The 16,616-nt window shown below is 45.3% G+C and overlaps 1 long non-coding RNA gene across 5 annotated transcripts in view; it reads right to left on the bottom strand.

Moving 5' to 3' along the window:
• LOC147027359 (uncharacterized) overlaps positions 1 to 16,414 on the bottom strand; it is a 166,783-nt gene extending 150,369 nt beyond the window's left edge. For 3 of the 5 annotated variants that reach the window (XR_015057011.1, XR_015057009.1, XR_015057010.1), the window contains exon 1: positions 1,079 to 1,418. This is a non-coding gene — a long non-coding RNA (uncharacterized LOC147027359). Of the gene's footprint in view, positions 1 to 1,078; positions 1,419 to 1,772; positions 1,895 to 15,594 lie in introns of those variants that run through there. The other 2 variants (XR_015057008.1, XR_015057007.1) reach the window with 1 other exon arrangement.
• Positions 16,415 to 16,616: the final 202 nt, after the last annotated feature.

Consider the following 16,616-nt stretch of genomic DNA (forward strand, 5'->3'; position numbering starts at 1 on the left):
AAAATTGTCATGAGATGAGATGTCCCAATCCGAGACGGATGTGGAAAGGGCATGGAAATGGCAGCCATTTTGGGAAATGGTTGCCACTGCTGCGGCAGGACATTTCTGAGATGGCCCGACAGCTAAAAAAAAATATTCCTTTCGATATGGCCCAACTCTGTTCCAAATTTGATGCTTTTATCATTAAGTGCACAATAGTGTCACCGATCTGCTGTGCTCATTCAGGCTCCTCCGTGAAGAGTCAACGTCGACGTGTCATAATGCTGTTTGTGTGTGCAAGAATCTTGGAAAACGCACAATGCCTGTCACATCGTGAGGGTAAAAGTGGAGACATCCTTTCGGCTAGCTTGAGTAATAATATATTATGTTCCCTGACTAAAGGACTTCAACGCAGGAGGCCATGAGTCACATTGAGCTTGCGCAATGGTTGTCAACCTATGGTTGATTGCTCCATCCTTGTTTAAATGGTAATTATTTCAAGGACGCAGCGCGTACTGGGTCGTACTCGGTCCGGGTTCGAACCACCAACCTCCAACACTCGAGGAGATGCTCATTAACCATTACACACCGAGTCTGGTCCGAATACGTCATAATCATAACCTTTGGTTGGGTGGGGGGGTCTGCCTATGACGTATCCATGACCCAAAAGGTGTACATACACCATGGCCGTTACATCCTTGATCGTGCGCCTTCGGCAAAAAGTGTAGATTGTGCCCCATCATATCCTTTTGGGTAAAAATGGACAGCACCTTGCCCATCATTCCATCAATGATCTTGTTCATGTGATCGACTTCCTCTGCACACAAAGTAACCCATATCGAGTCGCCATGAACACAAGTCCCATCATCATCATCATCATCATCATCAGTCACCTTCTTAAGCACCTTTGGGTTCAAGAGGAATGAAATAACTTACAATGTTCATGACGTACCTCCTGCTGTACTGAACACCTTTCAGTTGGTATAAACGTACAGGAAGGTGTTCATACAGTGTCAGGAATGAACACACCTGGACTGGACAACCTTTAATCTCTTAACAAATCTCATGAAAACTATTGTTATCACAAGAGGGCACTTACCGGATCTACAAAGACCCAAGGTGGAGCTCCATTTGGGCACAGCTCCCCGGGCCACCCCCCACCTCCACGCTGAACATCCTTGCAGACCCATTGTTTCACACTACCACACCTGTAGTGACCAATAAGAGGCGAAGTGAGCTCTCTCGGGAAGCCCCGAATGTGTTAATCCAGTCGGAGAGAGCGCGTTGTTTACAGTGACGTCACAGAAGCACGTAAAGGCTTCCCGCAGGGTTTTTCTTTCCAGGAAAAGCAAACCCACACCATGCCTGGTACGAGGAAGTCACGTGCCGGGCTGCTACCGACAGCCACAGCTCTGTCCTCGTGCGAATTTTGTTTACAGGTGCTCGGAAAGCAGCAGCCAATGAAAGGGCTTGTTTTACTATGTCATGATAACCCGAACCATGGTGTGGACCTTTGATTATTCCGATGGAGGAACAACGTAAAATCGCTTTAACAATGTAAACGAAGTGATGTGAAAACCTTCAAGCCACCATTCTGGTCCAATTTACTTGGGAGGTGTCTATTTATTACGTATGCACGAGAGAGAGGAGAGGGACGAGATGAGACCTGCAGAATTTGGGATCAATAAATATATTAATATTTATACAGGTATCGAGGTTCGTGGAAAAGCAGAACTATAGAGGGCAATGGTTGGACACACAAAATGGGACAAAGGACAAACGATGAGACCTACATGAGAAGAGTGGGAACAGGGTCTCAGGCCCCACTCAGGGGGTGCAGGAGTGGAAATGGGAAAGACCATGATGTGGTGGTGGACGGCAAGTTTGAATCCTGGAGAGATCTCCAGACAACGGTCTGTGGGAGACAGTTCCACAGGTGAGAAAAGTTGGGGATGCAACGAAAATGAAGGTTGAGGTTACACTTGGGGAGGCTTTAGCAAGGAAAAGCATTTTGTCACAATTATGAGCATCAATGGGTGGGGGGGAGGGAGGACATTGTGTTTTTTTCTGTAGTTTTCTTTCTTTTTTGGGGGGGAGGGGCGATAATGGGCAAAGGTGGCTCTTGGGTGAAAAACACAACCTCAACCACAATCCTGGATGGGTAAATTTATAATTGATCTCCCTACGAATACATCCTAAACCACCACCCCTTGATGAGACCCTCACAAACACACACACACACACACACACACACACACACACACACACACACACACACACACACACACACACACACACACACACACACACACACACACACACACACACACACACACACACACACACAATCACCCATCAATACTCAAGCTACCTAAAAGTCCAACCAACATCCCTATACCCCTCTATCTCCATAACTTAAAGGTACCTATCTAATTCTAATTTAAACTTATCTACTGTTTCTGCTGTAAGCCTGGTGTTGGCTTAGTGGTTAGGATGGTGGCTTGGGATCCCAGGGTCCTGAGTTCAAGACCCGTTGGCTGCTGAATTAACACCAGGGGGTTGACTCAGCCTATCATCCTTCCGAGGTCGGCGAAATGAGTGCCAGTGTACTGGTCCCGGTGTATGCCCCGGTTAGAATAGGTGTACCATATCCCTGTGTGTTGTAAGAGGCGACCAGGGTTGGCGTCAGGAAGGGCATCCGGCCATAAAACATTGCCTCAAGAAAAAGCCAAACCCCTGCACAGCAGGGAAAAATGGCTGTAAAAACGGTCATTTTATTTTATTTACTGTTTCTGCTGCCACAACCTTTCCAGGGAGACCATTCCATGCATTAACTACTCTCTGAGTAAAAGTTCCCTGCCTTGCTTCCGTCTAAACTCTTCACTTCTTTACTCTCAGGCTATGGTCCTATTACTGTCGACTCTGCTGAATAATTCCTCCACATTTATTCGTCCCCTATTGGTTTCACCAGAGGGGACTATAGGTTTGCTCTCCATTCGTCTGTCCGTCCCATACATCCATCCACTGGGACCATGCTCTGTATAGAGTGTCGGTGCTGACGAAGCAGTCTCCTGGGATATTGGGCACAATCCTGGACAGGCCACCACTCTGACACAGGATACTCGAATGGCTTAATCATCCCAGCAAGCCGGTACACACTTTGCCGACCTCGGAAGGACGACAGGTTGAGTCAACCATACCTGGTACTGTGGTTTTTCATCCTTTTCCCCCATACTCTTTAACATATTCAACTGAAACTTGGTACATGGATATATTATGATATAAGTTACAGAACAAGTTCGATTTTCAGGGCATTTCTTAAATTTTTCACAGAGTTATGCCCTTTTTAGACTTCGAAAATATCACATCGGTAAGGGACATGTATTGCAAAGCTGTTATCACTCTTATTTTATCTACACCCTTCATTAACTTCAGCATCTCCATCCTCCTTTCTAGTGTGTAAAGCCCTGTCTCCTTCAGCCGCTCCTCATAGCTAAGTCGAACTAGGCCTGGAATCAAGGGAAGCACGAAGCATCCCTCCCTTTATATCGAACGGTTTCTCTGTATGCAACTTCAACACAGGGACGGAAAATTCGTTTCTCGGCTTCTACTGGATGAAATCGGATGCAACTTTCAGAAGTAAATCCTTTGTACGTTGAGGTAATATGTTCCAAATTTCAGACACGTCCGTTTCTGCATTCTTGAGTTTTTTAACGAAAACCCTCAAAATTCACGTTGGTGTCTGTCCGTCTGCCCAAAATGTGCTGGCGCTCATAATATCTCAAAGGCTGTACATTGAAACGAGTTGAAACTTGGAATATACATCGGCCAATATGTCTAATTAATGGCTTTCAAAAGAAATTCCACCTAAGTGCCAAAGTTTTTGCTTTCTTACAAGTTTTTGTTTTTCTCATCAGGGCGAACCCCAAAAAGTTGGACACTGAAGAATTTTGACTCTGTTAGCAAATCAGTCAAACACGAGAGCTCATAACTTATGAACTGTTGGATGAAAGTGCGTGAAATTTTGAATATGAATAGAGGGACACTTGTTCGGATGTTGAAGTTACCCGCAGCCACATAATTAGGAACAGAGCAAAAATTAGGGACACCGTAAAAGTGGACTTTGGAAAAAAAAAATTTTTCAAGCGCTCTAATTCTACAAGAGAACAGGCTGAAACATGAAATACCATATGTCATAAAGAGAAACCATTCAATTCCTGGAAAAAAATGCCAGGGGCATAGAAAGAGCCCCTTTCTATGTATGTGCCATGTGGAAAACTAGAGAAAAGACCCCTTTATATGGTTTGTGACATGTGGAAAACTATAGAGAAGAAGGGACATTTTTGAGAAAAAATACCAGGGGCAGAGAAAAGGCCCCTTTATATGGTTTGTGACATGTGGCAAATGATAGAAATGAAGGGACTTTCCATGGCTTGTAGAAAATGCCAGGTGATAGAAGAGAAGGCACATTCACGAAATCGCGTGTGCATGCTGTACTCCCCTTGTGTTCTTTGGAGGAACCAAGTAATGCTCTCAAAAAGTTCACATAAAGGGGCTTCCGACAGATATATATATATATATATATATATATATATATATATATATATATATATATATATATATATATATATATATACATACATAATATATTAGGGTTGGGCATACAACCATACTTTTTTTTGAAAGGAGTGTTTTTTATGGCCAAATTTCACGCTGATCATGAATCCATTGAACTTTTTGACATAGGATTATGTCTTAGGTTGGTAAAATGCAAAAATTTTAAAATGGCTGCTAAATTTACCCATTTTCAGGTAAAATTTAATAATTATGGCTTACTAGGGCATGTGATATGTCATTTCTTATGTTTTCAGGGTCGCTGATATCGAATATGAGGTCAAAACAGTAACACATGATGGCTGTATGGATTTATCGCTAAACATGGGTATTTTCGATGGAAAATACCCACCTTTCAATTTCAGAACGAATTTTGAATTGATTAATCAACTATATCCTTTGTTTTTGATGTTGTACGTTTTTTCGTGTCATTACAGATAATCAACAGTGATGTCTGCCGAGACTTCTACACTTAATACAAGAAGTGACTCTGTGAAAAAACACATTGTATGGGATCACTTACCATGAGGAACCTGGAATAAAGAATTTGAGTCAATTACCCGATGGAAGATACATCCTTGGTCGCATGCTAAATGTATGTAAAACGAGGAAAGGACAGAAACAAGTGACAATAGCAGACAGCAGCAAAATAGTTGCAGCTGAACTGTGTAAAGATTGGGTGGAAAAGAATGTATTCCCAGATCACGAAAGCGTGGTGTCCAAAAAAATCAAAAGTGACTATGAACTTCTGAGAAATTTGTGCAAACAAGATAACAATACAAAATACAAGAAAACTGATGCGTAGATTAGTAAAGTACAGAGTTTTAATGAGAGAATGATTAAAAATGCATACGATGTAAGAACAAAGAACAGTGACTATCAGGTGAAATTAGACAAGCAATTTGGTGTGAAAATGACTCCAGAAGATGACGAATTCTACCGCGATAACTGCTTTGGAAGCTATAAAGCAATTTGTCTATCCACCGTTTCAAGTTCCTGGCGAAAACAGAAGCACCGACAAGATACACGCCAATTCTCAGCTGAAAAGAAAAAAGAAGAATTGGAATCTACTACAAAACGAGAAATGGAGGGTAGAAAGTTACAGTATGAGGAATCATTGTCTCTGACTGATGACGATGACGATAACCAGTTAGTCATGATCAGCGGTGAGCAGAATCAAGATGTGGACTTTTCTATGGATACTGATCTGAACTTTCATACTCCTTCATCTTCTCCCATCACTACCCGTAGTAAGAAATCACCAGGTATGCCTGATACTCTGGACAGTGGCAATGAATTCCACAGTGATCGTGCTCGTTTCCCAAAAGTAGCAATAAACTCAATGAGAAAATAGTGCGATGTACAGTGCAATGTTTCTCAGATTATAAAGTGAGTGCTGCAGATTTAGCCGGCATAATAGTACAGACTGCTAACTTGATATTTGATCAAAACTGGGAGTTGAGTACTGAAGAAAATGAAGAGGGTGATGATGAATCAGATTCTGAAAACGAAGAGCTAGTATCTCCGATTCCAAGCGGGAGCTCCACAGCCGAGACACCGACACAAAAACGATGAAAATATATCAAAGATTTGAGTTACGTTTTCCCAAGTAGGAGAACTCTCAACAGGTATTTGGAAGATGCCTCAAACATTAATTTGGAGATGGTTGCTAAGAGTAAGGTGAAAACACGTCAACAACTTGCGCTTCTGAAGAAGCAAGAAGCAAAGAAGAAGAAAATGTCCAAAGTGCTACTGGTACTTGAGGAGTGTAAGAAGCATGGAGATCCAGTGACTCCTATTTCCCTTGACTCTCTTGAGAGACTTAATGAATCACAACTACTCAAGGAAATAGGCTACCTTAGATTGACAGTGGCGCCCGATATACGCCAGAAACGTAGAGTGAAATGTACCGACGGAACAAAAACTTTCACGTTTGAGAAGGTCAGTGTAGACGAACTGAAAACATCTATCAGAAATGCTGTCAAACCAGAGGACAATGTTTCTGTCGATGTCGATATATTGCTGAAAAAAGTGCTTTGAATGTTGAGGAGATGTTGATGTGATGATTAAAGTAGTAGTTTACGGAAATTTGTGATATCTTAATTTGATTCTTTGAAATTATGGTCACGCTCACATTTTTGTGCTGATTTTATCGCAATATGCATCCTGGGGCTGTCTGGTTGACCTGTGCGAGTTTAAAAGTATGATTATCGATATCAGCGACCCTGAAAACATAAGAAATGACATATTACATGCCCTAGTAAGCCATAATTATTAAATTTTACCTGAAAAGTGGGTAAATTTGGTGGCCATTTTGATTTTTTGCATTTTACCAACCTAAGACATCATCCTAGGTCCCCCCCTCGTCCCTTGTCCTACCCTCCCCCTCCCCCCCACCCCCTGCACCCAAAGCCTCCTCCCTACCTCTTCATTAAAAGTGTGGACCTCAAATATCCGGGGCCTTCGCTCAAACCTTTCAGATCTTTCCATGCAGGTTGCCACTGACAAACCAGACATAATCTGCCTAACAGAAACTTTCCTCCCTCAAGACGTGCTGACGCCCAAGTATCTCTCCCTGGTTACTCCCTCCTTCGGTATGACAGACCTGAGCCTCGTCCTGGTGGAGGAGTTGCTCTCTTCATCAAAGACTCTATTCCTCACTCTCCATGCACTGCCCTCACTCCCCCACACCACCAGGAATACCTCTGGCTACGGCTTCCCCTCCACTCCCGCCTCATGTTTATATGTGTACTGTACCGTCCACCTAACAGTGATGACTCCATCTACACCCGACTATCCGAAAACATGGACCAACTTCTATCTTCTCATTCAAACTCTCTCTTCCTCTCATGTGGCGACTTCAATTGTCATCATGCCAGTTGGCTAGGTGTGGGTACCTCTCTCACCTGTCATGGCACCTCAGCAAAAGCTTTCTGCGAGTCATTGGGACTGACTCAATCTGTCAACTTCCGGACCCGGATCTCAACCAATGGTACTCCATCTCTTCTGGATCTGATTTTGACAAATTTCCCTGACAATATCTGCTGCTCTTCCTCCACTCCAATCGGTTCTTCTGACCACGTCCTTGTCAAAGTGGACATCTCTCTGGCTGTTATCAGAGAACCACATCACCGCCGTCGAGTCTGGCATTTCACTCAAGCGACTGGCAGGGCTTCCAAGCAGCCATCAAACTTATAGACTGGTCTCCCATCGCTACTTTCTCCAACATCAACTCATCCTGGGAATTCTTTCAAAGAAACTTGCTCTCCCTCATGCACAGATTTATCCCCTCTCATCTTCAGTTGTCCTACCCTTCCTCCTGCAATTGGTTTACTGAAGCTTGTGGCGAGGCAGCTGTCCTGAAACAACTTGCCTTTGCCTCATGGAAAGCAAACCCAACTGACGGCAATCTCAGTTCCTTCCATAAAGCTCGGAACAAGTGTGTATCTACCCTCAGGAGAGTCAGAAAACAACAGCTTTCTCATCTTAAGTCTGAACTCTCAAACCTCTCTCCCTCCTCAAAATCCTGGTGGCGTCTAATCAAATCTGTTTCTGGTGTATGTTCCCGCTCCATCCCCTCCCTTACCTCAAATGGCCGCATTGCTGATACTGCACGTGAAAAAGCTGAATGCCTAAACTCGGTGATTGCAGCTAAATCTTGTGTCCAAAACTCATTAGTTTATCCACCCAACTTACCCAGAAGCACCCAACTTACCCAGAAGCACCCAACTGTCCCTGGACTCTGTGTCCTTTTCTCCTGACAAGGTGGAGAGCTTGCTGTCAAACCTCGACTCAGATTCTGCAACCGGTCCAGACGGCATCAGCCCACGTGTTCTCCAAGCCTGCTCCTCTGCTCTTGCTCACCTTCTCTCTGTTCTATTCACCCTCTCATTTGCTCAAGGTCATCTGCCATCCACTTGGAAATCAGCAAACATCGCTGCCCTGCATAAAAAGGTGCAAAACAGATCTCTGCAACTTCAGATCAATCAGCCTTCTCCCAATCATCAGCAAGGTTATGGAATCCATCATCTCTTCAGACATTAAATCCTTCCTCTTCTCCAATGGCTTGATTTCCGATCATTAATTTAGTTTCAGACCAGGTTACTCGACCCTGGATATGCTGCTTCTGCTCTCCCAAAAATGGATGGAGGTCCTCAATGCTAGACAGGAAATCCGAGTCGTATCCCTGGACATATCACGTATTTTGACACAGTCTGGCACCCTGCCCTACTCACCAAACTCTCGACCCATGGTATTCAAGGCCATCTCCACTCATGGCTTGCAGACTTCCTCTCCTGTCGCAGTCAACGTGTGGCCCGAAATGGAGTTCTTTCATCCCCTCTTCCTGTCCAGGCTGGAGTTCCTCAAGGCAGCGTTCTGGGCCCTGTTCTTTTTCCGGTTTTCATCAATGATCTCTCCGACTCTCTGGAAAATTCTCTATATCTCTTTGCTGATGACTCCACCCTCTTCCGTACCATCTGTCATCCATCAGACCGGCAAGCAGCAGCTTCTTCGCTCACTGCAGATCAAGATAGATCACAAACTGGTCCAACACATGGAACATGTCTTTCAATCCGGACAAATCTCACACTCTCACTATGTCTCTTCGTAAGGACCATTTAGAAACCCCCCCCCCCATCCACTTTCTCAACAATCGTCTGGAAGAAGTCCTTTCTTTGAAGCTTCTGGGTCTCACTATCTACCATGACCTTTCCTGGGAAAGCCACATTTCAAACCTCGCCTCCAAAGCTAGTCTCCGACTGGGAATCCTCCGTGCAAAGTCCTTCTTCGGCCCTCCTGAGCTCCTGACCACTTACAAAGCTTTTGTCCGGAGCCTGATGGAGTACTGCTCTCCCCTCTGAGCTGGTGCTCCTGCCTTCCACTCTTCTCGGCTTCACGCTGTAGAAACCAGGTCATTTCGGATCATCGGCATCTTCCGCAATGAGGCGGAGTCTTTGGGCCTCTCACTCTCTCACCGCAGGTTGGTCGGTGGTCTTTCTGTCTTCTACAGTCTCCTCTCCAGCCTCGCCCCCCTGCTCTCTCTGCGATTTGTCCCCACCACATTTCCACAGGGCGCTCAAGGTCCGCCAACAACCCCCTTCTGGTAAAACGACCAAAATCATGAATCACTGCTCACATTCACTCTTTCATTCCTCTTTTTTCCTGCCTTTGGAATAAACTCCCTCACTCTATTCATTCCCATTCTTCCCTACAGGCTTTCAAAACAGCTGTTCACAACCACCTCTTATCATCCCCCATCCAAATCCTCGATCTTTTCTACCCCCGATAATCCCCCAAGCCCACCTCCTTCAAATTCCCTGCTTTCCTTCCTGAAAGTCTCTGTAATGTCCATCTTCTATTCCTCATGTTCCCCGTCCCATCCCTCTCCCTTCCACAGATCTCCTAATGTGTCTGTTCCCCACTATTTTGTCCCTCCCACTTCTACCCCTCGTCTCATGCCCCCTTGCTGTGCATTGTGTGTTAGCTCTCACAGGAGCCTCGACAAGGTATACAAAAAAAATATACTGATGTTCAAGCACTGGATCTCAGATGACAGCACAGACAGATGATCATTCTCTCTTAGGGATAGGACATTCCAGGCTCCCTCCTGAAGGGACTATCCCAGGTTAACCAGAGGAGAGCACCATCAAGTGGACAGCACCACCTCACCACCTCAGCATCACCCCGACACACACCACCGCAACCCGACCCAGGAAGTTTACCCCATGCTTTTCCTCCTGTCATAAAGGAATTGGGGTCCCGAAGGCTTTGCCCCAATCCCGTCATCCGGTAAGCTGCCCCGCGAAGGGCAGTACCGCAGAAGGTACTCCCACGGAGTGAGTTTTCAGTTTTCCTTGCATTTTTGTTTTTTTGCGGATTGAAGGGTTTTACGGTGACCGGAGTGCAAATCCTCCCACCAACCTCCTGAAATAATTGTATCCAAACTGAAGAAGGACGTCCGCAGACAGTTGGACACAATATATGGATGGCCGTTGGCTCAGAAGGAGCTCCTCCGCCCTTTGACAGGTTTTGTTTTTAATCCTTCTGGGTGTCCATATCATACACCCTCCTCACCAGGAAACCTGGTGGGGGAGATGGTTTAGTTGCTGACAACCCGACCATGAAACAGGTTAGTACAGCTTTACATGATACCTGCAGCAAGTCACAGATCTAATGTCGACCGACCTGACAATATAGCCAAGGAAACCTGACAGCTTGATCCAAACAATGCACCATAGCTTGATCTCTCAGACATCCTCCCCCATCACCTTAAAATACATGCAGCGACCTTTGCACCCCTCTGGTCAGCTCACTCGGAGTCTGATTCATTCATGCTACGCGATAGGGTCAGTTTGCAAGCCAATTATCTACCTGCCCAGCCACTCCACAAGTCCTCATTTGGCCAACAACTTCCGATGTGGTACCTTATCAAATGCGTTCTTAAAGTCTAGAAATACTGTGTCCACTGCCATTCCCTAATCCATTCAATCAGACACTGCTTCATAGAACTCTAAAAGATTTGTTCGACAGTAACTTCCTTTGGTAAACTAATACCGACTACCTTTAATTAGATTGTATTTATTTAAATGGTTCCTCATCTGGTCATTAATGTCTCCAACCCCTTCCCCACAACTGAAGTCAAACTATGGTCTATGGATGTGGATGTGAGATGGAGACTTAATTCCTTTGGTGCCAGGTCTCTTCGGAGAATCCTTGGCTATCGCTGATCGGACTTTGTGTCCAACGAGCGGTTGCTGAGAGAGACTCAAATGAGATTTGTTATCTGCATAGTCCGTGAGCGTCATTTGTGGCTTTATGGACATGTGGCTCGTTTTCCTGACACTGATCCTGCTCACCAGATTCTCTCAGCGAGGGAGTCTCGTGAGTGGAGGAGGCCAATGGAATGACCATGTGCCTCGTGGTTGCAGCAGGTTGATCGGCATCTCAAAGAGATGGGGATGGGCTAGGCATCTGCCTGGAGGATGGCCAGACGAAGGCCCCTGGAGTACCAGCAGAAAGTGTACGCAGCGACGCGCTGCTCTGGTGCATGCTCCCATACCTGACCTGACCTGAAGTCAAACGTCCACTATGGACCTGAAGTCCATAGTTCACCAATTATTCTCTGTATCCTTTCTTAAATAATCGTGTTACATTTACTACGACTACGACTACTACTAATACGCATGCCCAACTCGGGGACAAAGTGACCCCCATAACTGTCGGTCTTCCGCCTTCTGCTAAAATTCACGTGGGCCAAGGCCAAACTCGTTGGCACAATGGTGTAACCAACAAAGACTCGGTTGTCCTCGAGGATCGAGCCAGGTTGGATGGGGTCGGTGGCCATGGAAAATTCTAAGGAAATACGAGCCGCTACATGCTCATTTAAACGGCAGGCAGATATGTCCAAAACAGACAATAGCATCTCCTTGCAATATCGAATGTGAGTGGGCCTAATCAAGTGATCTCACAAGTAGTCCTGTTTGAAACTCGTCATACCATCGTACCCCATGGATGTGACATTGACATCACATGTGGAAAGCTTGTAAAGTGTCTTGGTCCTTTTCAAAAGAGTCCATGTCTCAACAACCTGAAAGGAGAACAGGTAGGACGCATGTTCTGTAAATACGGAGCTTTGATGATAAACTAAGCCGGTGCTGTTTCCAGATAGTGTCTCGTTGCCCCATGACAGAGCCAGGGCGACAGTATCCAGATGAATGAACGTTGAAGCCCGGGTAGGTGAAATAGTCCACTGACTCCGCAACTACACCAGAGATAGGTTCTGGCAGGGGAGAAGGACCAATGGCAACATTCTGTACTTTAGGTTTTTTCCATGAGGGCTTAAGGCCGAGGCTTTTAGCAACCCATTCAAAGCGGTTGAAAACATCCGGCCAGTAAACAGGGTCTCTCACAAATCGGGCAGCATCATCTGCAAAGAGTGGATCGGTGATTATTTCTCTTCCGACATTGATTCCAACCTGATTTGTACACCTTGACATTATCCACTCCATGGCTCAGCAGAAGAGGGAGGGAACAAAGACACAACCCTGACGAACTCCAAAAGACGTGGGGAAAGGTGATGATAAGTCGGTGTCCACTCTGACGCGGGCTGTTGTATGTTCATGGAGGTTCCGGATCAGGTTGAGAAGTGATGCTGGAACTCCATTGCCTCTCAGCACCTTCCATAGGGACGTTCGGTTATCCGAGTCAAATGCGGCCTTGATGTCGATCAAGGCACCTTGTTTCTGGGATGTTTCCTTGAAGTCGTGCTTGTCTCTTCATATCAATAATGGCCAGGGTATCAGCCGACAACCAGGGCTGTTTCTGTTGCCCACTGAATCCAACTGTCTTGGATGCTGTGGAGAGGATAGCGTCACAGATAAGAGGCCAAGATTTCTCAACATCATCTGAGAGTTCGCCCAAAACATCAAATCGGTTCTTCCAAAGCTTCCACATTCAAATGTTGCCCAGGTCTTGCTTGATAATGGTATACAGAATGTAAACGTATCTCAGCCACAACTAGTTTGTGGTCAGTGTTTGCCAGAGCTTCCGCGCATCTGAAAACATGATATGATTTGAAAATTGAATGATCTCAAGATGAAATGTGATCCAGTTCTTTATGGGTGTAAGCATAATGAGAGATCCAGGTGAATCTGTGTGCGTATCTCTCCTTCTGAACCAAGAACCCATAACAGATAGGTTATGAGAGGAGCAGAGGGTGATCACATGAAAAGAGTTGTCATTCATACAGCCTGAACCATAGTTCCCGATAACACTTTCGAACCCTGTACGATCAGTGCCAGAGGATGCAATCAGGTTGTCAAGAATCAAAAGTTGGTTGAGTGGAGATCGATGACACAAGAGACTCCAATTGCTCAGAGAATGTGTCTTTCTCTGAACTCGCAGAGAACTCGGTAGGGTCATATGCCACAATCAGAGAAAGGGCACTATGTCGATGCTTTTGGTGAGCCATAGGTAGACGGCCTGAGACAGGGAGCTATGACATCAATGAGCAGCTCATATTATTTGCCAGTAGTAGGGTTACCCCATAGTTGCGCTGTGACTCTCCTGAATGGATGAGGGTGTACCTACTGACTTGCTGCTGTCCTATTATTTTTTTTATTATGTTCCTATTATTTTGTCCGATGACCCGTTGGAGATGTAAAATCTCTAACTGTAATATTTTCTTTACTTCATGGTCAGCACTTGTTGAGAAAAAGTGATACTGTTGACAGAACCCTTTAATTTGGGTTTTTACTAAATCCAACCATATCAACAGGTTAACGGAACAGCTTAACTTCTGTTCTAGGAGAGCCGTCCAGAAGGATTCAAAGGTCTGAATGAAGTTGAGGTTTTCTAGTAAACTGTTATTGAATTTCCAATAAGAGCTCCCTGGACATGGTTTAGAGAGTTGAATAAAGACTCGAGCTAGGGAATGGTCAGAGAAACCAGAAGGCACGATATCGGATTTATAAACTCCATGTAATAAATGAGAATTTACATAGATGTGATCAAGCCTCGCAAGTAAGATGTGGTTGTTTAAACGACGACACCATGTGCAAGACCGATCAGAGGGTGCTGCACGCGCCAAATATCATGGAGTTTATATTTCGCAACAATGTTTGCAAAAGGTTTTGCAGTACATGGTTGGGGTTCCGGCCCCTTTCGGTCACATGAGGCATTAACAGTACAGTTGAAATCGCCACCAATAATTAGACAAGTCTGCAAATCCAGTGTTTGCAGGAATTTTCTCAGTCAGGCGAAAAAGTAGATCCGCTCGTCATTTTTGCTTGGGGCGTACACATTGAGAATTGTGAACTTGACCTGGTTGATGGAGAAGGTCACGGAGGCAAGGTGTCCATCAATAATACTCATAAATTTAAGGCAGGACAGATAGAAATGTTTCCCTAAGACAAACATGATGCCTGCCTTCGACGAGGAGTTGTTACTGAAGAAGCATTCCTTGTCCATAAGTAGTCGCCACCGAGCCTGAACAGATCAGACGGCATGGGTCTCTTGTCACAAAGCTATGTCAAGACCGTTGACCTCTACAAACTGTTTAATCTGGATCTTGCGGAGCGGACTCCCACCACCATTGACATTTATCGTTCCAATCTTGAAACTGGCCATGAGGAAAATAATAGCTTCGAAGAATAAGATCAGAAGTGGGATAATTGATTAGGATCCCTTTTCACCTTGGCAATCAATTTTTTTAAGCGGTGACAGTGTGTCTGGTGGAAACTGAATAAGTCAGGCTTACGTACGATAGCCTGAGCACACTCGAGGAAGGACGGTAGATCGGGAAAGTATTCCGTCAGGTTTATATTGCGTTTCCTGGATGTATTTTGTAAGAAGAGTCTTATTTGTTCAGGGGGGGGGGGGGTAGGACCTTGACTGGTCAGCTTCTCCACCGTTTCCACCTGACTGTTCCTGTTTGCTTCCTCCAGGTCAGATTCGTCAGAGTCGGTTTTAGTTTCCGAGTCACACAAGCTTGTACCGTCCTGCATATCGATACTGTCGTCAGTATTGATACACGGATCTGTACTGGTTACCACGTCTATGTGCTCTTCCATTGTGGGAACATCTCCTGGTGAAGTAACGGAAATAACCGGTGGATTTGATGAAACGGAAACACCATCAGTGGATGTAGAGATCTCGCTTCCCTCAACCGTAACGGTGTTATCGACCTCCAATGGCGTGGAGGAATACAGTACTTTGGGGGGGGGGGGTCTCGTAAAACATCCATTTTAACATTTCCTGCGTTTCCAGCTTCACCACGTGATGGACTGGGAGCAGTAACAGGGTTAACATTTGTTTCACCATTTCCTGCTGACAAGGATTTCGGGTTAACATTTACCAAGGTGACAGCAGGTTCATCACTAGTGGTCTGTGTATCACCGTCAATGGACTTTCCAATGGGAGAGTTTTTAACGAGTGAAACAGTTTCATTTATGGCGATAACAGGTAAAGTGGTCTCTGTAAGGGAGACGTCGATGTCCTCACCGGCAAGTAGGGTAAACTTGTTGGTCGTAGGTACCGGGGTCCGGGTCCATTCCGGGCCCATTCCGGGCCCATTCCGGGTCCATTCCCGGCCCATTCCGGGTAGGCCTTGTCGCGTGATGTCAGTCACAACTGCGGGAATATTACCGACAGATTCCTCGTTTGTAAATGCTCCCTTATTCTGGGTTAAACGACCATTAGGTCAAGTCTTTCGCTTCCTTGATGAAACCACGGTGAAACCATCACAAACATTCGTTTTGCTGTTTGGACTATCGGACTTGGAGGCCTGAGAGGACTGGGCCTTATTAGCGGACACGGAATTCGCTTCCTTCACAGTCGAGGAAGAAGAAGAAGAAGAAGAATCTTTATTGACGAGGTTTGTTTCATCGACAAACCTCGACAAAGTCGCCTTTGAGCAAGATCGTTTCAAGTGTCCGAAATTACCACATTCGAAACATTTCAGGGTGTCAGTGGTTACGTAGACTTGGTAATCATGATTATCAATTTTGAGTTTTAAAACGATGTTCAAGGTTCTTTCAGCGTTCGAGGGAGGAAGTACCACATAAGCTTGTCTCCGAAAATACATCACATGCTTCGTCCGATCGTCCTGGCTATGTAAAGGTTAAATGGTGATCTGAGAAACCACAGAACCATAACGAGATAGTTCGGAGATCAGCGTCTGATTCTTCAGGAAAGGAGGAGCGTTCGAGATAATGACCTTCACGGCCGGAGCGTCCAGAGGGGAGACGAGCACGAAATGTCCGTCAGCTGTTGATAGTCCGGTCGATACGATTCCATGAACCAGTTCTGTCTCAGACACGAAGATTACCACACGTTTGTTCATTCGCGAGGGGCACGAACTTTGTCAGCACCGACTATGTTTCCTGAGGCGATAACAACATCCTTGACGCTGACGTCGTCGGGCGGGACACAGACGACGCCATGTTTACGTGTTAATGCTTCAAATGCCGAATAACGGGAATATAATACGAAGTCATGTTTAGGAAGGGGGAGGAGGGGTGATT

Source organism: Eptatretus burgeri, chromosome 4, assembly GCF_056783735.1.
Source record: "Eptatretus burgeri isolate ZD-2024b chromosome 4, Ebu_testis_v1, whole genome shotgun sequence".
Taxonomy (NCBI): domain Eukaryota; kingdom Metazoa; phylum Chordata; class Myxini; order Myxiniformes; family Myxinidae; genus Eptatretus; species Eptatretus burgeri.